Genomic DNA, 13,142 nt, shown 5'->3' with positions numbered 1-13,142 from the left:
AAGTGGGATGACCTCATAGAAAATGAGATGTAGGAGGTGGGGCTGAGAGTCAGAAGACAGCCTAGGTGTATGTTCCTGCTCTAAAAACAGGTTAGGGAGAAGAGTGATTTCAGATCTCCCATAAGGTAGATGAAATATTCTTACAAGCAGCTGAAACAAATCTCACTATCAATGGCTCTTTTTCTCATGGGAGCCATCAGCTTTCCAGTTGTCTGCTGGAAATACATCACAGCAGAGAGGAAAGAGTCCAGGAGGTTCCTGGAGTAGGCAGAGGATGACCTGACATAGCTGGTGAGTGAGCTAACCAGGGGAGGTGCCCTGCTGGACCTGTTGCTTGTGGACAGAGGACTCGTGGGTAATGTGATGGTTGGAGGGTGTCTTGGTCAAAGCCATCATGAAATGATAAAAGTTTTTGATTCTTGAGAGGGAGGGAGACCAGCACAACTGCCACCTTAGACTTTCAGAGGACAACTGGTCACAAGTGGTAACCAAGGGCTCAATTTTGGGGCCAGTCCTGTTTTAATATCTTCATCAACTCAGTCTGCAGATGACATCAAGCTGGGTGGAAGTGTTGATCTCCTGGAGGGCAGAAAGGCTCTGCAGAGGGATGTGGACAGGTTGGATTGATGGGCTGAGGCCAGTTGTATGAGGTTCAGCAAGGAAAATTGCCAGTTCTTCACCTGGGCCACAACAACCCAAGGCAACACTCCATACTTGGAGAAAAATGGATGGAAAACTGTGCAGTGTAAAAGGGTCAGCCTGGGAGTGTTGGCCAAGGGCTGAAAATGAACCAGCATGCACCCAGGTGGCCAAGAAGCCAAAGGCACCTGGCCTGTGTCAGCAATAGTGTGGGCAGCAGGACCAGGACAGGGATTGTCCCCTGTACTCAGCACTGGTGAGGGCACACCTCAAATCCTGTGTCCAGTTTTGTGCACCCCACTACAAGATGGACATTGAGGGCTGGAGCGAGTCCAGAGAAGGGCAGTGGACACTGTTTGGCTTAGCAGTGCTGGGCTAAAGGTTGGACTTGATGATCCTGCCTTCCAAACAAAACAATTCTGTGGTTCTAAAATCCCTGCTGCCATACCACTTCTTTCTTCCCAAATTTTTGAACAGATAGCTCAGCAGGTTCACCCAAGCAGATCCAGCAGGCTGGTGAAAGATATGTGCTGGACTGAATCATGAGAGATAAATGCTTAGAGGAAGCCAAAGACTTGAGGACAAACCTTAAGGCCCTTTGGATCATTATTGTTACTGAACTCAGGAAAACCATCTTTCTCCTTGCTTCCCCCCAACAGTCCTTGTGTGTGCTGAGGTGCTGATTTGGAGACTCTGGTGAGCAATGGAAGAAACTGCAGGGTTTGAATAAATAGCAGGGTTTCTCAGTGTTGCTGGTTGCTGTCATTGTTGCTGGCCCTGGCCTGGTGACTTAGAACTGTAAGGGTCAAGAGAATATCCAAATTAGTGCTTTCCTACAGAAACAAGGTAAAAAGCACAAATTCTTAAATGTCTTATTGCACAGACAGGTAGCAAACACATACACACACAAAATCAGATAAAACAAAGTCCTGTGCCCTGTGAAGCACACAGTGTCCTCCTTCTCCTCTTTCCAAGACAGACACATGTCACTGGAGCTGGGGTATGGTTTACCAGCCCTCTGGCCCTCACAATGTTCTGGGCACTTCTCGCACACTCCCTGCATGCACATCCACACACTCATCCTCTCTTTTTATTGCTGAAGGTTATCGAGGGTAAATGAAGGCCTCCAATGCCACTTTCTATGGCCAACTTAGATCTCTCAGATAATCTCCTGTGAGGTCACCCACCTCTTCTAAATGTCATGCACGCATGTGATCTGAAGGCCTTCACAGTCCGTCCTCATGCCTGAATGACATCCCAGTGACTCAGCCACTAACACCTGTGAATGAGGCCACCCTTCATTCCCTGCTATGGCTCTTTCTCCAATAAAATGTTGCTGTGCATCCTCACTCTAAGAGCAATTGAGTGGGGCCGTGCAAGGGGCAAGAGCTCTGCAGAGATGGGAAAATTACACTGGATGGCACCACATGGTTGAGAGAACTCATTTGACATCAAATTCCTATAGTCATGACTCAAACGGGACATGTGGGCTCTTCCTTGGCATTTGGAAGGAGAGGAACGTGCTCTGCCAGTGCGGCCCATCCAACAGGGCAGCTGAAATCAGCTGTGTTCTGACCTAAACCCAAAGGCCAGGTCAGCTGCAGGTGCCAGTGAAGCTCTGCTGGTTTGCACCATGGATTCACCACCAGCCTCCACCTGGAAAAGAGCCCCAGCAGAGCATGAGCTCTGGAGGAGCCGATTCAGAAAGACAAAAAGCCTCCAAAACCCCTTCCTGCTGGGGTGGAGGCAGGCCAGGAAGGCTCTTCCACTTCCCTCCTCTTCCCTCCCACAAGACCCAGGTTCTGCTGGCCTGGTCTCTCATGGCATTAAACCCCTCTTGCTTGGTTGAGGCTTCCTGCCCTGCTGTCCTTAGGGAGCTCCTCACATCTGTGGGGGAAAAACCCTGTGCCCAGGATTTCTAGTCCTTCCCCACAAAGCTGGGGCTCTCTCATCCCTCTGTGAGCTTCTTCAGTGTGACTGTTTTCCTCTCTGAAGCCATTCTGTCCTGCTGGAGCAGCAAGTGAACCAGCACATTTGGGAAGTGATTTTGCACTGCAGGATTTCAGAAAACACAATGTATGTCAATGTGGAGGCACAATTCCTCCAGATTTGGTCTCATTGTATCCCAGCAGTCTCATTGGTGTTGCATTGTTTGGCAAACCTTTCCCAAGAGCAGCTTCCAGTTCTTCAAGCAAGTCTCTTCTGCACCTCTTTCAACTTGGTATGGTACAAGATGAATCAGATAGAAGAATATGGCTGTTGTTAGTCTTGCTTATTGGATTTTTTTTTTGCTTAGTGATATTTTGCACACCTTGCTTCTTCTCTTCAAGAAAAGAGATAAGAAAGTGACATCCAGAAATTCAAATCACTAATATCCAGAACAAGAAATATTTCTCCTCTACTGATCTAAAAAAGAAAATTACCTGTTCTATATATCTTTATGCCATGCAGGAGAAAAAACAAGAGCCTCTGACATGAGTCATGGTGGTGTTCATTTCCACACTACTGCATTCAGTTGTCAAAAATGCAATTTTATGGATCTATCTCAGCAGAAGTTCTCATGTCATGACATCCCTGGGAAGCAGCTCTATTAAGAGCAGTGATGTTGGCCACTGACCTTCCAATGGCTCTTCCTGTGAAGAGAGGCAGTGCTTTCAGGCAGACACTTTGCATGCCCTTTGTCCTGTACATTTCAGCTTACTGACATGCTTAGTAAATTTTGCAAACAGCAAAATGTGATGTGTCTCCAAAGCATCACACAACAGCATGCATCCCAGGCTTTCTCCTATTTGAAACTTTTGTTTTTCAGTAAAGCACCTCTGTTTGGAAAATCACTTGTGTGAATCACCAAGGCCTGAGGACTTTGTGACTGAACACTTATTAGAAACAGAAGATCCTTAAATACAGCCCTCAGATGGATTCAAAATGCCATCTAATCCATCTCCTTGCCTCCAGGCAGATTTGTAAGAAATACATTCGTTACAGCACACTTTAAAGATGATGCCATGCATGATGGCAGCCTCACAACCTCCCAAGGCAACTTGTCCTAGCCTTTTGTTATCTTTACTGTTAGAAACTTCTTCCTAATTTAAAGATATTATTATTGGCCTGTATCTGTGATATTGATATGTTATGCCTCTGCAGGAAACATACAACACTCAGTAGAGCAATCAAATTAGGAAATTATGACAACCATATCAATTTCCATCCATGAGACAGCAAACCCTGTATTTCCCAAGACATGACTGACCTACATGCCAAGGGAGGACCTTGGCCTCTTGTGATTTTTCTAGGTCAGATGACAAAAATAATGAGTCTTAAAGGAAAGTGAGCTGGTCCTTGCTGAACCTAAGCAAGAAGGATTGCACTCAGAACTAATGGGTTCCCAGACCTGGGAGGCTCCACCCTCTCTAATGCCACTAGAGAACAGACCAAAACCAAAACAAAGCAAAAAAGGAAGAGCGTAGATGAATAAAAGTTTAAAAGTCAAACCCCAAACCGCTTCACCATGCAGAAGGTGTAGCCCAGAACACATTTTATTATGTTCACAACTGAGGAGCCTAAATGAGAATGCAGTGATTGGTGTAATTAGAAATTATGCCATTCAAATGTAAAGAGTCAGCATGAAAAGAGTCAAGGCACAAAGTTGGATTATAGCTTCCCCAGCAATTCTCCTAGTTGGAATTTTTGGTCATGATGAAATGAAAGGTAGGTATAAGAAATACTGATAGAGATCGTTTCGTGTCTGAATACTCTTAGGAAGTTGAGACTAGCAGCTGAGTTGAAGCTTTTCTGGAGCTACGGGTTCCCAAATATAGTTGTGTGGGGGACGTAGAAGGACTAAAGTTGTTTTGGAAAACCTGAACCTTTTTTTATTCTTAATACAAAATTTCACCACTAATAACAATCACAAGAAAATCCTTTTCTCTTCCCTAAATCCACACTTTTAAAATGAGAAAGTAATTCTAATTTCTCGGCATATCATTAGCATCCACACATCAAACCCATCCGGAAGGATAAGCAGAATGAAGACGTCTATTTCCATCACTGAACACATAAGCTTTTAAAAATAACATGCTGAAATGGGCCCGGGGAGAAGACCTTTACCCCTCCATCCTTGCACATACGTCCCATAGTGATGCCTGCTTTTATGGCAGTGCAGGCTGCCACAGGAAGCCAAGGTTAAATAGTTTAAGGTTGAATAGCCTGGCTCCCCCTGGAGCTAGCATTTGTGACCTTTAGAAGGCTGTTCAAACCAGAAGCTGGTAAATATTTGTTTCTAAGAGAAACCCAAACAATTAAGAACAAAAAGATTTATTGACTGCAGTGACTCACAGTAGTAGCCTCATGGGAGGCAGTTTCCAGCACTTTCTGAGTGTTCCAGAAGTGCCCATTGCACACAGCACTGTCCTGAACTAACTGGACAGCTTGGTGTCCCCTGGATAACAGAGTCACTGCATTTCAGAGAGCAGGAAGGACACTGTCATGAGGAGCAATGGCCATTAGGATTGTTTAGCTGCCTGATGGGACCTTGGCCACTAACTGCTCTTTCTGCCTTTGAAAGTGACCTGAATACTTTTGTTTCTGTCTTAGCTATGTCTGTTTATCCTCTTATTTGTCTTTTTAGTGGAGAATTTCAGTACATGGGAAACCACAAATGGCCTATAGGAACTGAAGTTCTCTGCAGTACTTTTTTTCTGGACTTATGGCGGTGTGTTGCAATTTCAGAAGCTGTAGAAATGAAATATTTTCTCCAGTAACTCTTTTCTGAAAATATGAGGAAGATCAGGAGAATGGGTAATCTGTCTAGCAGGAGAAAAAAATCAACCTTTTTATCATTTAATTAAGCATTTCCAGAAGCTGAAGCAGTAGGAAACAATATTGCTTCTGAAGTAAGCCAGGTGAGATCAGCAGGAGCCCCCACATAACACTGGTGTCTGAGGACTCTGCTCCCTAAAGCATCAGTGAGGGCTGCAGATGGGAACATCCTAGCACAGATTATTGCTGCCCTTCCCCATCCTTGCCCACCAGAGCCTGCTCACGCCATACAATCCACTGATAATCTCCACACAGCAAGAGCTAACCCATTAAAAATAAAGTGCTGTAGGTAGAAACTCACCAGACTCTCTGCTATAGCAGATAAGGGGCTCAGTTGTAAAGGGCTGATCTTTAAAATGACCTTTATTTTAACGGGACCATTGGGAGCTGATTATACCCTGCATATCAGGTGAGAAAGCCAGCATATAAGGTTGAAAAATTAAGCTGAGACAGCCTCCCAAGCTGCTCTGTGCTAAGGCAGCTGTGTTTCTGCTTGTTCCAGAGTTGATGGCAAAATTTCTACTGGCTTTGAAGGAAGCAAAACCAGTCTCTATTTCCACATAACTCTGTAAACTTTGGACTGAAAAAGACTTATTCGGCCACAAAGTTCATTTAAAGAAAATTGCAAAATACAGCTCCCTGCAGATCCGTTAGACTTCTAGCAGCAATTTTGCATCATCAAAGGCAAATAAACCTGCTTGGGGAAAAACAAGGTGATTTGTATGGTGACTGCTTTCATATTCTGTTTATAATTTCAGTTTACAGCCTCTAAAACACAGTCAGGAGTAGTAGAAATATCAGGATGTGTGGTCTGTTTGCACAGACTGCTTATTTTACGTGTACAACTGGTGTGTGTCAAAAGTGAGTGGATATGGCTACTTCAAGGTATGTCCTGAACTTGAGTGTTTTCTTTCTAGATAGTGTAATCTTCAAACCCTGGAAATTCTGTTAGGGTGCTGATGTTAGGACGTATGGGAGAATTTACTTAACACAATCCATTTTTTAAGAAGTTTTGATTTGGCTGTTGTAATGAAGTGCTGCACCAGCAGTGCACAGTATCTGCCTGCATAATGATGGACTGAAAGTCTGTCTCCAGTCCAGTTTGTAAAGTTAATATTTTGAATTTTCTTTTGGTGTTTTTTGGTTTTGGTTTGGTGTTTTTGGCCAGGGTTGTATGCGTATTCATATGTTACTGTGAGCTAAATGAAGGTGCAGGCAGAGAGATTATCTACTGTTCTACACACACGAACCTAATTACCTTTTGAAATCAGGTTTCTTCTGACCACATTTGTCATTTTCACAGTGCAAATTCAGGAAATTTTCTTTGTGGCAACTTTCTTGTTGAACCATACTTTAGGAAAGAGGAAGACTGGAGGAGGAGGAAAGGTAGGGAAGCCATAGTTGCACTCTCTCAAGATGGTCAAGTTGGCCTAAACTACTGTACTGCTGTCCTTGAATGACCTCCAGAAATATTAATTATGTCATTACTTGTAATTTTTAAGAAAATTGAGGCATATACATTTTTTATTCTCCTCCTCCTTTCAATGCCAGGATATTGAATTGACTCGATTGTGTGGTAGCTCCATTTAACCACATTTCTCACTGAATTTCATCTCTCATTAGCACCCTCTCCTTGGGCATGACTGTGTTGGGATCAGAGGAGGTTCCTTGACACCTGTGCTGCTCTCTTAAATGAAGGAGGAAGGTGAACTGTACTGGTTTTTTGTGTGTGAGGACTAAGAATTTTCTGGCAGAACCTGGCACCCTGCTGTATTCCCCACCCTCACCCCAGAGCCACTGTTTCTCTACTGCAGGAGTTTTGCCAGTCCACCCCAGACCCCACCTCTGGCTGAGTGCATTCCTGAGGTGTGTGCCTGCCCCAGGTGCATCCAAGGGCTGCTGACTTATGATGTCAGAAAAATCCCATGGTTCTGTTGAGAGATACACCTGCCCTGGAGAGAGGGGCCACCTGGAAGACCAGTGGACAGCACTGGGAAGGTGTTTTGCTCTTAGACATGTCAAAGTTTGTTTTTCCCCAAAGAGTTTCAGAAGATCTGTCCTCTTCACCTGCTTTTTCTTCACTTGTCTACAGTTTCCTTTCTTGGGTGTGACAGAAGAACTAACACAGAGCAATGGTTTTCCTGCTTCAGGAAATGCAAAGGTCCCCTGAAGACTCTGCTATTTTAGCGGGAAGATGCTGCTGCACTGTCATGCCTGTGCACACTGCTGGGGCTCAGGGCATGAGCAGTCACTCCCTTCAGGAGTCGCTTATGTCAATCCTTATCCTAGACAGATGAGACCAAAATAATCTTGCTGAATATAGATCAGCCTTTCGAGCTGTTTTGGGCATACTATGTGTTTTTTCCTGTGCAGGCAAACCTTTGCACTTCCATGACAGAGTCAATATTTGCATTGTTCCTCTCATAAGAACTCTAAATTAAAATTAACAAAAGTGAGCTCATAGTACATTAGTTCTTGGAGAGTGCCCTGGAGCTGAGGGGTTTGGCTCACTGATATCCACAATTTATGTGCATGCCCAGTTGGCATCCAGATCACACCAGGGAAAGAGGGGAAGATAACAGAAATCCTGCATGGTCTGCTAGGAGTCTGGCCCAGGGAAGAAAACTTGGCACACACAATATCTGTAACTACCCTAGGAATTTCTTTCAGGAGTGGAATTTAGAGACTGTGTCTGGCATGGAGGGAGTTGTCTCTCCCCCTCTTTGGTGAGCAGGGCCACCAGCACCTTATGCCACTATGGACTGGCTCTGAGATCAGCCTGACAAGTGATCAGAGAGGCTTGCTAGTCACACACCAGTCAGAAACTCCTGAAGACTAGGGAGGTAAATGACACACATTTCATCAATGCCTTTGTCACACTCAGTATGGCTTTATTCAGCCAGGAGTCACTGAGGAAAAAAAACTCTCCAGACACCTGGTGGTTTGTCATGCATCCTTCATCCTTTGGCATGTGCAGTTAATTCCAGCTGCACTTCACCCATGGGTGCTCTCCCACTCCCAAACCCGAGAGCTTGTGAGTAAATGAAAAGGGATCAGCATGTGCAGGTGCAATCCCTTCAGTCCCAAGGGCAAGCCTGAGACTTACACGACGTGGAGGGACCAAGTCAAGTCACTCGGAAATGTGGTAGTGCTGACAGTGATCACAACAACGATGACAGCAGTGTGCAGACTCTAGGAACACCTCTAGTGATCAGCTGAGTGTAGACATCAGGATCTCATTATCCCATGCAGTAACAGCAGCTGATTACAGTGTAACCTTTACTTTGCTCACCAGCAGTCCATGAATTGGAGAGCATTTGCTTGAATGTGAATTAGGAAATTGAAGAAGATGGTAGAGCTGAATCCTAACAGCTTATGTGAAAAGCACCTTGGTTGCAGAGAAATGCAGCTTTACTTCAACACTGCAGTTTATTTCATCTCAATGGTGTCCCAAGACAGGAAAATGGCAGTTTTCTCCTCTGTGGTCTCAGAGCACTGATTGTTCTTTTCATCTCTATCCCTGTAAAAACTCATCCTCATTCTAATTACAAGTAAATGCATTCAAAGACCATTGAACCACGCGGGACTAGGCCCATTTCTTTGTCCTTTCCTTAGACCTGGGGTGTGTATTGCAGTGATGGGGTGTTGTGCTGGGTACCTGTGTCACCAGGGAGGTCAGGCCAGGGTGTGTGCTGGGAGCTCCTGGGTGCATGTCCAGCCAGGGCAGGGGGAAAGCCAGGAGTGCTCACACAGCCCAAAGCTGTACTCTTGCCACTGCACGTACCCAAGCAGATAAAGGTTGGGAACCCAGTTCAACCAGCCCCAAGGTCTTTGGGGGGCAGGAATGCCACATGGGGGTCAGAAAGGGTTTGCCCTTCCATACTTGCAGAAGGGACCCATGAGCAGAGCAGCTTCAGCTAGGGCTGTACATATCCATGCTGAGCAAAGTCAGCAGCCAGAGGTATCTTTGAGCATCCCTGAGCTGGATGCAGTGGGAAGATGCCCCTGGGCAGGGGTTGCAGGTCCCCCTCTGCCCAACAACAGCACAGGCAGCAGTCCTTGCCCAGGGGTGAGAGCCAGGGCTCAATGCAGAGCATCTCTGGTGCCACTTGGCCATCACAGCAACACTGCTGTGAGATGCTGTGAAAGCCATTAGTGCATCTGCTCTGAAATGGGCTCATTAAAATACACATTCTCCATCATTATCCTGTGGCTGCAGTGCCTGACTCATCCCACTACAGTTGCTCTGGAATGGGAACCCAAGTTAAAAATTTTCCAACTTGTTTTTTATTCATGAAGGAAGCTCATGTCTAACCCACTGAGATGGCAGTGGAGGCTGGAACAACATCTGTCTTCATGGGAGGCAAACAAAACCTGAAAAAACAGGGAGAGGAGATAAATTAAGCACTGTCTGATTGAAGGTCTGTTATTTCACGTTGCCTTTCACAATTTGAATACACAGAATCCTTTCTTACACAGGTGTGGTTAGTGCTGCAGTAACCCAGCTGGGACATGGCCACTCCCAGCCCAGGAGTGCAGTGGTATTTCCTCCTTTCTGCCTCTTTTTCCACAGAACCACAGAAGAATGCCACACAGCCATGGCTTAGCAGCCTTGCAGCAAGCTTTGGCTGGCATCCCTGCTCTGACTCCTGACCACACTAAACCTCTCTTCTCCCCAGAGGCAGCACGCAAAGGTTTTGCTGCCAGCACAGTCCCCACACACAGACCCTCTGACGTGGCACACGGATGGATACAGGGTGCTGAGAGTTTGCAGAACTTCTGTGACAGGCTGGGGGAGGCAGTGCCTTGTGCTGCTTTCCTGCTCCCCCAGCTCACAGGGACAGTGTCCTGGGGCACCCCTCGGACAGTGCTTACAGCCACGGGCAACCCCAGCCTCCCCCTGCAAAACCTCACAGCCTGAGCCCACTTTGTGCAAGGAACCTTCTCTTGCTTTTATACACAGACATGATCTCACCAGACACTGATTTTAGCTGCAAGAAAATTCCTCCTTCTTACTGTTTTGCTCATAAGGACTGCTTTCCTGGGCTAAACATCCTCTGCTTTAAATAGACGTGCTGACCCAAATACTACTGTGAGTGATTATTCAAGGATGAAGAACAGACTGTAGTCCAAAGATTCTTGCAAGACAAATCAATATGATCTTTCTGATTAGCACTTCTAGGAAACCTGTATGGCTATACTCATCACTTGGCTCATTTTGCTGTTATTTGTCCATGTGGTACATTATCAAGCACCTGAAATATTTACTCTGTTGTCCTCTGGACTGCACTGATTTCTTTTGGAACAAAATGTAGCCTGGTAATCCTCTGCTGTGAATTTTGTAATGACTATATTACAGTAAACCACTTGTTAGTAATGAGCCTAAAATCAATTGTACAACTCTTTTTATAATCTTTACTCTTAGAAAACAATTGGCAAAATTTACAATAATAATTCAATTGTTTATTAACCGATGGCCTACTTGCAATATTAAACTGAGCATGGCATTGCAACTTGGGCCATTTTTCAATTTTGTATAGGAAAAAAAGCCTCTGCACATGTGGAAGCCAACATTTTTCACAGCACGCATCTGAATGTTGTTTTTTTATTTCAGACTGCCTACTGTAGTAGAGCAATCACTTCAACAGAAAATATACTGAAAGCTTGAAATCTAAATCTAATTTAAAGTCTAAATGGTGAACATGATTAAAAATGTATCATCTATTCCCAACAAATCAGCATCATTGAAACACTAATATTTCCCTAATTTTAAGCACTATCTAGTGAGTCAAACATTAGATCTGATCTTCCAAATTACGCCCGAATAAAATAAGATCCTGGTTTCACTGCATCCCACTCAGTGCTGGGTCTTGTGCTGAGATTTGTAAGTTAGCTGTTTAGTCACCGTCTGTTCTCTCACTAATGGACATTAAATATTCCTCCAAAGGTGCTGGATACCTGAGCTGCTGCATGAAGATAATTTGTTTGTTGACAAAGGAGGGTCTTGGCTGAGCAGGCTCCCTAGTTAGACAAGGCTACTGCCTGGAAGTGAAGTGGGGAAAAACCTCATTTTGATAATATTTTTTTTAAATACTCCAGAGCAAGAGACTGGAAAGGATGTGGGGTTTTTTTCACTTATAAGCCAAACAAAAAATTGCCAGGCAAATAAGCAGCTTTATAAGCATCATGATTCTTACTACTTCTATTAGCTGGCTTGCCACGAAGATGGAGTAGGTCTGAGAGGGAATAGCACAGCAAATCTGCATACAATTATAGGATGTGCTTACCTGGCACTGGTGTTAAATCAGTTCAGTTAAATCAGCGCCAGCAACTGACCTGCATAAACAGCCACCCATGCATGGAATTCATTTGGAAAGCAAATGCACAGCCCGTTGGGTTAACATGGAATCACTGTGGGCACAGGCAGGGATGTTCAGACTGAGCCTTGTTTGGCCTCTTTGAAATTACAGAGCTCGTGGCTGGAGCTGTGCTGGTACCTTACACGTGCCAGCCAAACTGCTGCAAGACCAGGCAGTGCCTGGCCTTGCTGGGGGTGAGGAAAGGGCACCTTGGCTTTTGCTAAATGCATCATTTGGAGGCAGGGGTGTCATATGGGGGTCAGAAATATTCCTTGGCTGCTGCTGGCAATACCCTCAGTGTGCCAAGCCACACATTTGTCCTCTTTCTGGTACATCTGGATCCTGGGGAAGTAGGATTTATGGATGTGTCCTCAGTCCCACTGCTCTGTGGTGCCAGCACACCCCAGCAGTGCCCTGGGCTGGTGGCCCTGGCTCCAGAGCAGTCCAGCCCAGCTCTGTCACAGGGTCTCTCCTGGTGGTGCATCCCCAGCCAGCCAGGAGCTCTCCTCTGCTGTCTGCTTGGAGGTCACACAGTGAGGGGGGCTGATGATCTGGCCTGGGACACAGAGACCTCTCTGCTGGTCTGGATTTGGGTTTTCCCCATTTCTCCCTGTGCATCACTTCCTGGCTGTGTCAGAGCAGTTGTGGCAGCACAGGCTAAGTGCTGGTGGAGGACAAGGGCTGCTGGTGAGGGGGGGGTGATGCCAGGAGGTTCATGTGCCAGAACTGCTGCAGGAACTCTCCTCAAACTCAGCCCTGTGCTGCAGGCACAGCTCCCGTGCTCGCCTGCCTCGCACCTCAGGCTCCCAGGGAAATTGTGATGCACCGTGCCCACCTGCCATTTCAGAACAGGGCAGGTTTATCTGCACCTCGTGTTGGAGAAATCTGGTACCTGATGGGGCTAAACTGGGGACAGCAGAGTCTCTGGGAGGGGGAGCATTTAAGGCCTGGCCCCTCATCACCAGGACTCGACTGCAAAGGGGGGACTGAGGTACCCGGCCTTTGGTCTCTACTTCCAAAACAGGAAAAGTATCAAAACTGTAGCCTAGAATCAACTGCTCAGAACTTTAGTTAGTTAGCTTCACTAACACATGAAATACCTTAGACTTGTCCCAACTTGGACATAGCAAAACCACTGGGAACAAAACCAAGCATCTCTTTTCTCTTTCATCCCTACTGTCCATATGTGTCATGCTGCTAGCAAAGGGTAGGATCTTTTAGCAAGATCCTGATTTATGGTCTATAATGTCATGATAGAAAGTGGATTAAAGCTATAAAGCTATACATCAACAAAAATTTATGGTTTTGGAGTCCTTCCCCACAAAC

This window comes from Prinia subflava, chromosome 3, assembly GCF_021018805.1.
Source record: "Prinia subflava isolate CZ2003 ecotype Zambia chromosome 3, Cam_Psub_1.2, whole genome shotgun sequence".
Taxonomy (NCBI): Eukaryota; Metazoa; Chordata; class Aves; order Passeriformes; family Cisticolidae; genus Prinia; species Prinia subflava.
The sequence above is the reverse complement of the archived record's forward strand: the minus strand, read 5'-3'. Positions refer to the sequence as shown.